The sequence below is a fragment of the Herpailurus yagouaroundi genome, unplaced genomic scaffold (genome assembly GCF_014898765.1).
Source record: "Herpailurus yagouaroundi ecotype Mexico unplaced genomic scaffold, PumYag 140, whole genome shotgun sequence".
Lineage (NCBI taxonomy): Eukaryota > Metazoa > Chordata > Mammalia > Carnivora > Felidae > Herpailurus > Herpailurus yagouaroundi.
In genome coordinates, this window is record NW_024412395.1 from 31,018,786 (window position 1) to 31,030,438 (window position 11,653).

Genomic DNA, 11,653 nt, shown 5'->3' on the forward strand with positions numbered 1-11,653 from the left:
CTGGCAAAAGTAGAATTAGCAAACTTGAATATAGGTCAATAGAGACTGTCTAGTCTGAGAAACAGAAAGATTTGGGGGGAGGGGGGGAAGAACAGACCCTCACAGATTTGCAGAACATCATCAGAAGTACCAGTATATGCATAATGGGAGTCTCAGAAGAAAAGAGAGAGAAAGAGACAGAAGAATATTTGAAGAAACAGTGGACAGACATTTCTCAAATTTGATGAAAAACATTAATCTGTAGATCCAGGAAGTTCAACAAGCTCAAAGTATGATGAACATAAAGAGATCCATTCTCTTACATATATAAATGATAGTCACACTTCAAAAGACAAAGAGTAGAAATGCATTTTTGTTTGTAATGCTTTTCTTCTTTTATATGAATTAAAAGATACATGCATGAATTATAAAACTTTGTTAATGGACATTAATACATAAGAATATAATTTATATGATAATAATAACACCAATAATGGGGAGCAGAAAGGAACTAAAGCAAAGTTTTTGTATATTATTGTAATTAGGTTGGTGTTAATCTGAAGTAGATTGTTTTAAGATAGCATGTTAATTGCAATCCCCATGGAAACCACTAAGAAAATTAACTCCAATAATATAATAGAAGAAACAACAAGAGAATTAAAATTGTACACTGGAAAATACCTAACATGGAAGAATGCAGTGATTGAGAAGGAAAAAACATAATACATAGAACACAAATAACAAAATGATAAAAGTCCTACCCTACCAGCAATTACATTAAATGTGAAAAGATTAAGCACTTGAATCAAAAGATGGAGATTGGCAAAATGTATTTTGAAAAAATGACCCAACTGTATGCTGGCTATAAAAGACACACATTTGACTTAAGAAGCAAAGAGTTTGAAAGTTAAAGAATGGGGAATAGTCTCTTTGGTTATTGTAATAGAGACCCAGTAACTAAAAGAGACCTAAAATAGGTATAATGGTATCAAACAAAATAGACTTTAAAACAAAACTGATGACTTGGGCCAAAGAAGGGCATTTTATAATAAAAAGTGGGTCAATTCATCAGGATGGCATATCAATTCTAAATACATACGCACCTAGCAGCAGAACTCCAAAGTATGCAAAGTAAAAGTTTACAGAATTGAATAAATGGACAATTAAAAAATAACAGTGAGACATCAATGCCCCATTTCTAATAATGGATAGAACATAAAGAGAGAAGACCAAGAAGAAAATATGAAAGTGTATCACCAATATAAGCCAACTAGACCTAACAAACATCTGTAGGACAGTTTACCCAACAGCAACAGAATTCACATTCTTCCCAAGTGCTCGTGGAATAATTCTCCAGGATAGGCCATATGTTAGACCATATAACAAGCTGCAATAAATGTAAAATAATTGAAATCAGACAATGTATGTTCTCCAACATCAATGGATTGATATTAAAAATCAATAACAGAAGGTAATCTTGTATGTCAAGTATACTTCACTAAATAAATACCAAAAAAATTAACAGAAAATAATTTTGAGACATTTACAAATATGTGGAAATTAAACAACACTCTTCTAAACACCAAAGCGTGAAAAAAATCACAGGGGAAATTAGAATATATTTATTTTATAATCATGTACATATTTTAATATTGTGTTATTAGGTATATTTAAATTTGTTTATATTCCGGTTGATTCTTCATTATTCGGAAACAATGTTTTTCTATAGTAATACTTTTTGCTTTAGAGTTTGCTTTGCCTGATATGAGTACAGCTACACCATTTTCCTTTGGTTATCATTTCACATTATATCTTTCATATTATTACTTCTAATCTTCAATAGTCCTTATATATAAGGCATATCTTTCATGAGCAGTATATGGTAGGTTATTGTTTCTCTGTCCACTTTGACCATCTTTGTCATTTAATTGGAATATTAATCCAAGTACTTAAGTGTAATTATTGATGTATTTAGGTTTAAATCTACCTTTTTTTACTATATATTTCCTATTGTATCATCTTTTGGATTAATCAAACGTTAATTATTCCATTTGCCCCATGTTAGCTTGTTAGTGATATATATATATGTGTGTTAGCTTGTTAGTGATATATTTTTTTATTTTATTAGTCACCCTAAAATAAGAAATGCCAAGATTCATTCTTTGTTCATTGCATTTTTGTGCTTTTATGACTTCTTGGATAATACTTTTAGTGTTGTCACGTATATTGATTCTATACTTATTTTAAGTCCCACAGTGATTTACTTACTATTATTTGCATTTGTTTACCCTTCTCTATGTTAATTTTTTTCCTGCAGTTCTGTGTTTAAACCTGAAAAAATCCCTTTAAGACTCTCTTTTAGTGTAGGTCTACTAGAAACAAATTTGCTCTGCTTTTGCTTGCCTGAAAATGAATTTATTTCACATTCTTTTCTGCTAAGTATATTTGTAGGTATAGAATTCTTGGTTGGCAGTTTTGGTCTTTTCAGAACTTCAAGAATGTCATTCCATTGTCTTCTGGCTTCCATGGTTTCTATTAAAAAGTCAGCTGAAGTCTTTGTTGCTTAAAAAGTTTTTCTCTACTTTTGATATTTTCCTTTTATTGTTGTTTTTCAGATGTTTGATTATAATACTCTGGGTGTAGCTTCCTTGTATTTATCCCAAATACAGTTTGTGGAACTTTTTGAATTCATGACCTGCTATCTTTCATAGTTTTGTAAAATTAGTTGCCAGTAGATTTGAAATGTTGCTTTTGTTCAATTTATGCTTTCCTATTCTTCTGGGACTCCAATTACTGGTATATCAAATTTTTTAAAAATTTTTATTTATTTTGAGAGGGGCGAAGGGCAGAGAGACAGGGAGAGAGAATCCTAAGCTGACACTGACAGTGTGGAGCCCGACGTGGGGCTCGAACTCATGACCCATGAGATCATGACCTGAGCTAAAATCAAGAGTTGGTTGCTTAACTAAATGAGCCACCCAGTCTCTCCTGTTATATCAGACTTTTAAATGTTGTTTCACATAACTCATATTTTCTCTTCTGTGGTTTTTATTCCTCTTAATCTTTATACTTAAACTTGAATATTTTATACTTCTCTCTTAGTTTACTTTTACTATTCTCTCTGATGTGCCTAATCTGTTATTAACTCATCTTTCAATTTGTTTTAGTTCTTGTAACTTTCGGTTCTAGCATTTCTGTTTGGTCCTGTTTTTTACATGCTTGGCAATTTTTAAATTGGATGATAAACATCATGTGTGAAAAATTGCAAAGATTCTACATGAAGTTATCTTTTATCCTGAAAGGATTCGATATGCTCCAGTCATATAACATATGGACTGAGCACATTACTCAAGTCAATGCTGGGTTTCAGATTTTGTTAGCCTTATTGATTTTCAGTTTGTTCTAACTCTTAAAATATAGCCTTTAATTTTTAAGAAGTAGCCTTCTTGGATTCTCTTCTGAAATCCTGAGGTGTTTACTTAGGCTCTAGCACCTAGGTGGTTTCTAAATTTTCATCTCTGTCTCCCAAGGTTTCCAAGGCTGTGAAAATCTCTGCTCAGCTATTTAACATCCAAGCTGTTCCTTTGCACTTAGTTTCTCTGCATTTTACCCTGCACAGTTTAGGAGTCAGCACATGCCTTGAGGGGACATTGTACATAAGTTTGGGCTTGCTCCTCTATGGTTTTCTCAATTCATGTATCTTAGTCTCTCAAGTCACAATCACCTTTGTAGCCTCAAACTACAGCATCTGTCTCCCTAACCCAGTGAGATTGCCATAAGCCCAGGCTGACACTTCTTCTTAGCTTCTATTACCCATGCCAAGAATCTGCCAATACACAAGTGAAAAGCTGAGGTGAATGTGGGGCTCAATTCATTACAGTTTTTTCCTCTCTGGGATCTTGGATTCCCTAGTACTGGCTTCCTTAGTTCTTCTCTGGTAACTCCAAATAGTTGTTGTATATATTATTTTTAAATGGTTGTTCTCAACAGGAGAGTTAAAATATTACAAGCTATTCTATCATAGCTAGAAGTGGAAGTTGAATCATTCACTTTTAATTTGCAATTTTCCATAATCTCTACTTTCAATATAGTCTTTCATTTGTGGTTTTAAAACTGCAGAGTTAAAACTGAGTCAGAAAAAGTATGTACCTGGGTGAACTTGAAATAAGAAAAATGAGTCAGGGAGGCATTTATTCAAATATTAAATAAAATCTGTACAATTGCTATTTTTCTATGGTTAGTCTAAATAACAAAGGGAAAATGGATTCCTGAATTATGTAGGTGTTAGTCTAATACTGCAAATTCAGCATTCTGTGTATTACAGGTCTAATGTCAGTATTGAACAACAAAATTAAAACACTCTATTGGTTTTATAAGTATAAAATATAGTGCCTTTCTGTAACATATATTTTGTATTACTTCTTGAATTCATAACATATATTTTCTCTCTACAGAAAGGTAAGTCCGACACTTCAGTATGTAAATTGTTTTTATTTTGTTTTTTTGTTTTTTTCTTTTCAAGTGAAAGAAATAGGTCTCTTTACTATGTTGTGTAGGTCTTCTGGATGGGACATGCTCCATTTAGAGCTCAGTTTCCTGCTTGGAGGGACAATTAATATGCTTACTACTTGAGAAACAGCATGGTTCATTGGACTAAGCTTTGAGTCAGTAGTTTGGAGTTATAATCCTACTTCTATCACTGATTCAATTTATGTCCCTGGGCAAAACATTTAACCTCTGCATTTGTTCACCTAAAAAATGGGATAAAATGATCACTTATTTGAAAGAGTAGGTAGTAATAACTAATTTTGAATATAAAGAAATGCATACAACATATTTTGACCAGTTAAAATTACTACAAGTGTTCCTACAATTCAGTTCCCCCCAAAGCCTCAGTATTGCTTTGATTAAAATTCTTCTGATCTAAGTTAAAATGAAGCACAATAAAGTGCAGCTAAGTGTTTTAATTTGCATGCTTAAACAGATGGGAAAATCCAGTGTTGTTTAGCCTGAGAAAACAAAAATTTCTTAGAAATAAAGAGAAAAATAATTTTTCTTTGCCCATTGTTTTTTTAATTGTAAAGAGTATTATTTGTCATACACATGTATTATTCTCTATTGCCTCAGTGCAAAAATTCACTTTTACACACAATAACAATAAACTTACATCCACTCTTTTCATTTTCTTATAATTCTCTAGAATGGAGTTATAATAATAATTACTGTTAAATTTTATGATAATTTTATCTCAGCACAGATTTTTTAAAAAATGCTCTCACCATATCATAAAAAGGAGCAAATATTCGGATAGTTCCTTTGCCTGGTACTTTATCTTGCTTTGCATAATATACGCTTTTGAAAAAATGTAGATAATCTTTTTTTTTTAATACAGAGAAATTTTCAAAATACTTGTATTTAGGAAACGTGCCATTGAAAGGAAGCCTTAAAAAGAATGCCTTTAAAAATTTAATAAATCACCCTCAATTTTTTTTCACAAATTTGAGTTTAATTTAAAATAGAGGACAATAAGTTGACTTTCTTTACCATGTATCTCTTTATAACTATTTCTAGTGCACTGATACTAGACTGAGACTCATTTTTTTTTAATCTATGAAATGGCAATAATATCATTAGGGCTACCTATTTAACAAAGTTGTAATGAAAATCAAGTAAGTATGTATAACAAAACACTTTGAAAACCATTTGTCTTGTTGGAGATAACATTAAGGAATGCTGTCATCTAATAGCCTCCAAGAAAGATCTCTGTATTCTTGAAGTCTTAATGTTTTTACTCCCTTGTCTAATATTTGTCACCATTCTAAGTAGTTTCCACCTCCTTAGAAATGACCCATTCAGCTCACTGGATGCTTTAACATCCAATTTTGAATCCACTGCCAGTCACAATTTTTTTCTATCACTGCATTGGTAACTCCCTGGCCACTCTCATCACAGACACAACTCCCCTCCAAAACCTTGAATTCTTATTCTTAGATAATAGTTCCTATCCTAGTTCACTTGCTTAAATATCAGCCAGAAGGCAATGAGTCCAAATGGTGTCAGCCTTCTAATCCATTGCTCCTATCACAACTCTACCCACAACAGCCTCTTCTAGATTGCATTTTCTCCTGTCCAACTCAAATTCCATTATTCAGTGTTTCAATACAATTCCTATAACTTTCTTGTTTTTCTTTTACTCAAAAATCACTTACTTAACAAACCCAACCAAGGTAGAACTCAATCATCTGTATGACATCTTTCTCAGTTTTTACTCATCTCTCTGGCTGTTACTTTTTCATCCCCTTTCCTGGCTCTTTATCTTCCATTTGCTAAATTTCTTCTCTCTGTCCCTCTCTACTTAAACACTTTTATTCATTCCCATGGACTTAAATACCTTTTATGTGCTGATAATTCCTAAATTTGTATCTGTAGGATTGCCTGTTCCGTGAAACTTCAGCCACATCCAAATGCTTACTTACTTTACATCTCTATTAAGATGTCTTGCAGTCATCTCAGATTTAACATTTTCAAAATTGAGTTCTTTCATTATTCATCTCTCTGCTTCCTTTTCTATATCCCTCCCTCTAAATCTTCACCATCTCAACCAATGACACTATCTCTGCTCCTTTGCTTAAGAAAAAAGTAGCAGTCATCCAATTCATCAGTAAATCCTGTTGATTCTTCTTCCAAATTATATCTTGAATCTGTCTGCTTCTTTCCATATTAGTTCATAGTACCATAATCTCTTGCCTGACTTACTGTGACACCTTTCTCACTGGTCTCTGCTTTCTTTGGTAATTTCTTACAACCTGTTCTCCATATAAGAGCAAGAATAATCTATAAAGACCTAAGCTAGAACTCCCTTACTTAAAACTGCCCAATGGCTTGATGCTTCACATTGAATAAAATCCAAGGACTTTACTTATGTCTATAAGATATTGCATGGTCTGGGGCCTGAATTCCTGTTTCTCCTTATTCATACCACTGTCTTCATAGCCATGAGATCCTCTTTTCAATTTCTGGAATACATTATAGGCTTTGTACATACTGTTCCTCCTTAACTAGCTCGATTCATGGCTATCTCCTTTTCGTCTTGTGGGTTCAGTTAAAAAAAATTTTTTTTTCAACGTTTATTTATTTTTGGGACAGAGAGAGACAGAGCATGAACGGGGGAGGGGCAGAGAGGGAGACACAGAATCGGAAACAGGCTCCAGGCTCTGAGCCATCAGCCCAGAGCCTGACGCGGGGCTCGAACTCCCGGACCGCGAGATCGTGACCTGGCTGAAGTCGGACGCTAACCGACTGCACCACCCAGGCGCCCCTTGTGGGTTCAGTTTAAATACGACTTCCTTAGTAGGTCCTTCCTGATTTATTCTAAATAATGCCTTTTTTCCTCTCCAGTTCCACCACTCTTCCTTATCTCAGCACCCTGTCTGCTTTTATACATAATCTTTCCCACTTGACAATTACTTGTTTACTTGCTATTTTTCCATCTTCCTTATGATACTGTAAGCTCAATGAGGGAAGAGATGATATCCACTTCTTTTATCATTATACAACCAACACCTAGGACAGATCCTGTAGCTAATAATTACTTCTGGAATAAATGAATACCACAGATAAAGATGGACAATGTGATGAAAATGACCGATTCTTATGCAGTCTTGCATTAGAGACAATTTTAGGGCCATAACCATCAAAGCTTTATTTAAGATCTTAAACATTTGTTAAAATGGATGGAAAGCACTATTTTTGAGACAGAGTCTTAGGTATATAGCCTATTTTCCACTCCAGTCCTTTCAAATGATCTATGGTGATTTTCCCATCTATGAGACTTTTATAAAATACAATAAAACTAAATCACTAAAAACATGAAATAAAAAAATAACAAAATATAAGCCAAATTATTTTTAACTTCCACAGACTTAACATTATTCTTTAAGTTTCTATAAAACTTTTTAATTGAATGTTGTCAATGTCTATGCCAATCGCATTGAAGATCATAACAAAGAGTTTGAACCAACGCTGGTTTGAGAACTGCATTTTTGAGTAGTGTTGTTTTACTCCAACTTGAATGAATGACTGGGGTCATTTGAGATATTCAGTATATCTCAAAGCTCATCTAGCCTTTGTTATAGAAAGAGGAGTTGAAAACCATTAGAAGTAAAATAGAAAACAAAATAAAAGCCATAAGATGTATAACATAGGCATACAATTTAGAAATAAAAGTTAGAAAATTAGTTGAAAAAAAGTTATAAAACTATGAAAACAGAAAACTAAGTCCCTGTAGTCATGAATATAAATTGGAGGGTGGGAAAATACCTCTGGATTTTGAAGGACACGAGAGTGGGAGAAAAGTCAAAATTTACCCTTGGGATGTTACACAAGAACCAACTGGTTGTTGAGGATTCTATTACTACTGGTTAGTATAGCCTTTTTATCAAAGTGCTGGATACATTATTTCCACCACAGCTAGTATTTCCTAACTTTCCTAACTCATTTTCCTGCCTTAAAATATTCTGCCTTCATGTTTTGTCCCACGTCCATTCCCACATCTATATTCTTCTCATTATTTCCTCCGCTTACACCCCACCATTGACATACTGCAATGCTATGCCTAGATCTAAGTCAAAAGAGAGGAATAGCAGTAGCAAAAGCTAGGATATGGGGAATTTCATTTCCACCTTGAGCATTTGGGGAGAGGAGAATGTTCATAGAAGATATGCTATTATTTGCCTTCCTTTGACTTACCAAGTTACCAAGATTTTCCCCATGTACTATGCTTTACAGCATTGGTATATGAAAAATTCATTACTTATGCCACTTCAGGAACATCCATGTTATCTGAAAACAGGAGAAGACTTTTATAGTACCTTTATAGTATACTTTCACATAGTTACACAAATATATACTTTTAGAGCATATCGAAAGCAGCAGAAATATTTTTAAATCCTTCATCTTAGGGAAATTCAACATCCTTCATACTCCAAAGAATTTAGTCATTTTACTGATGATAAAGGAAGAGAGATTTGGCATGTCTATGCTTAATTTATATGTGGCTGTTGGTATGTCCAAAGGCAAGTGAGTACATTACAGTGGGTTTCCTCACAATATATGGCATACCACCCAATCTCAAAGGCACGTTCAAATCTGACCTAATTCAATTCCAGCTCTATTTCAGAGCTGAAGATTTAAACTTACTCCATACCTTTTAGAGCCATATGAGTTTCTAGCATAAAAAATCAATTGTCCTTTATTTTGGAAGCAGTCTATGACACTTGTTTACCTCTGTATCCTCATCTAGCCAACATACACTTGAATTTCTAGATTGAATTGGCCTCTCAAGATTCCTCCAGCTGGGAAAAACTTGCAGTTCAATTGAACTTCTTGTCTGAACTCTGGACTTGAAATTCCAGCATTAGAGTGAATAGAAGACCAGGTCTCAGGCATGGAGATTGAGTGGTGTTAGCTAAAGATGTTTAATACATAATTGTCTAATGCTCTGGCAGACCAGAATTCATGTTTCCTTTCCCTTTCTTCTCCTTCCTTCCTTTCTTCCTCAGTTTGTGCAGATTGCACTGTTAGGGAGGTGTTGGATATGTAGATTAACAAAAAGTGATTCTAGAAATAGGAAAGAAAGAGGGGCAGTAGGGTTAGCTGCAGCTACCTTTGTCTTCTTTTTAACCTTTGGAATTCCAGTGGGTATTAGTCACATTCTCTCATGTCTTACTAGGTTAAATTATTTTTGAATTTTTAAAAATATACAGAGGATGGGGGATTTTAGGAACAAAATAGGTAACTACTGTTACTGGATATTAATAACTTCTCGCATGGGGTTAAACTCTTTATTAGAGAAGAATAGTCTTCTAGTGAGTACGTGGACTTGTTGCTCCTCTTTCATACTACAGAAAAATAATTTCCATCTTCTCTTACATTCTTTTACTGGCAAATTTAGGTGGTTAGATAAGGAATATATTTTCAAGTTTTAGTTCTATTACTGGTTATTCCAGTTATTCCACTTGCTCTGATTTCACAATTCAAGAAATATGGAAGTGATGCAGAGATAAGACAACAGTGAGGCCTGATCCAGGGTATAACCGACATCAAATTCCTGAATGAATTAAATATACTCTTCGCTTCCAGAAACATTAGTGGCAACTTTTAGTGCAACTAGAAAATGCAAGAAGGCTTATATTTATTCCTCTGACCAGCTCATAAAGTTCGGAGAATTACATAATATGAGATCATTTAGACACCCTGAAGACCAACTTGGGACTTTTCTTAACTCTTGCACAATATCAGTCAAATTCTGAGCACCACAACTTGAGAACTGGAAATCTTGGAGAGAGTTTAAAGAGTCACAATAATTACTAATAACCTTGACAAGTTGTAGAAATGGGCAGATAATTACAGGATGAACTTAATAGACAGAAATATAGAGTAATTTAGAGGAAGAGAAAAATAAAACACTATGAATACAAGGGAGAAGGCTTGGCTTTGTGGGAAAAATGTGGGAATCAGTAAACCACCAGTAAAACATGAGTTAGCCGTACAGTACAGTTGCTTTATTATTCTTTATTAATAAACCCCCAAATTTATAGAGTACACGCAAGAACATTGCACTTAAGAAAAAGGCAATAATCCCCTAGTCATCCATACAATTATACATCTATCACATGCTAGACACTTTGAGTGCAGGCATAAAATGGAGAAGACGTAAGATTCCTACCTTCACGGAGCTCGCTAAAGTGTGGTAAATGAGAAAGGTAATACCTTTAATACTGTTTTAAGTTTGTATTTTGTAGCCAACTTCAAGTATAGCAAATACTGTGAGTTCCTTGAGGTAGGGATCCTGTTTTTGCATTTAGGATCCATTCCGTGCCTCTAGCACAGCACCTTGTAAGCCATCAACTCGTATTAAGGGGTAGAAATAAGTCCTAAAAGAACTAAAATTTGAAAAAGTAAATACTTGTCTGACCATCAAATATGTCGATCGAAATCAGATTTCCTCTTCGGCACATAATAAGTATCTGCGAACCTATTACGTGGAGAAGAGTTCTCAACACAATGCTTTGTGTATAAAAGGGATGGTGGGAATGCACTCAAATTGCACACGGTGATAACTGCCATGGATATCCTGACCGGGTTGACAGCCCATCCTCCACGAGTTTTTTCCCTTCTTTTCTTTTTTAGCCAAAAGACAAAACACTTAGGCAGTAGCTACAGGGTTGGGACGCGGAGCTAAGACTGGGGGCACAGACACCAGCTCGCGCGCACTGAGCTCCGCTCGGACTGGTTCACCCCGGCTTCCCCCGCGCCTCCGTGCGGACGAGGCGTCCCCCCAGAGGAAAGACAGGGTGCCGCAGACGCCCGTCGGAGTCACTGGCCACCCGCCCTGCCTCAGGCTCCTGTTCCTCTTGGGCTCCCACTGATCTTGCGAATGTACGCTCCAAAGAGACCAGCGGGGTGCGCGAGTAGAAAACCAGGCGATCCAGGTCCCCGATCGCATCCAGTCACCCACCCACTCGAGCCCCGCAGCCCAGCAGGCCCAGCAGGCCGGACTCCGAGGCCTCGCGGTAACGAGCCTCCATCCGCCCCGCCTCCTCGCCCTCCAGCCGGCCCCGCCCTCGCACTCACCCCTCCCCCGCTCCCGCCTCGCTTCCCCGACAATCTCCTC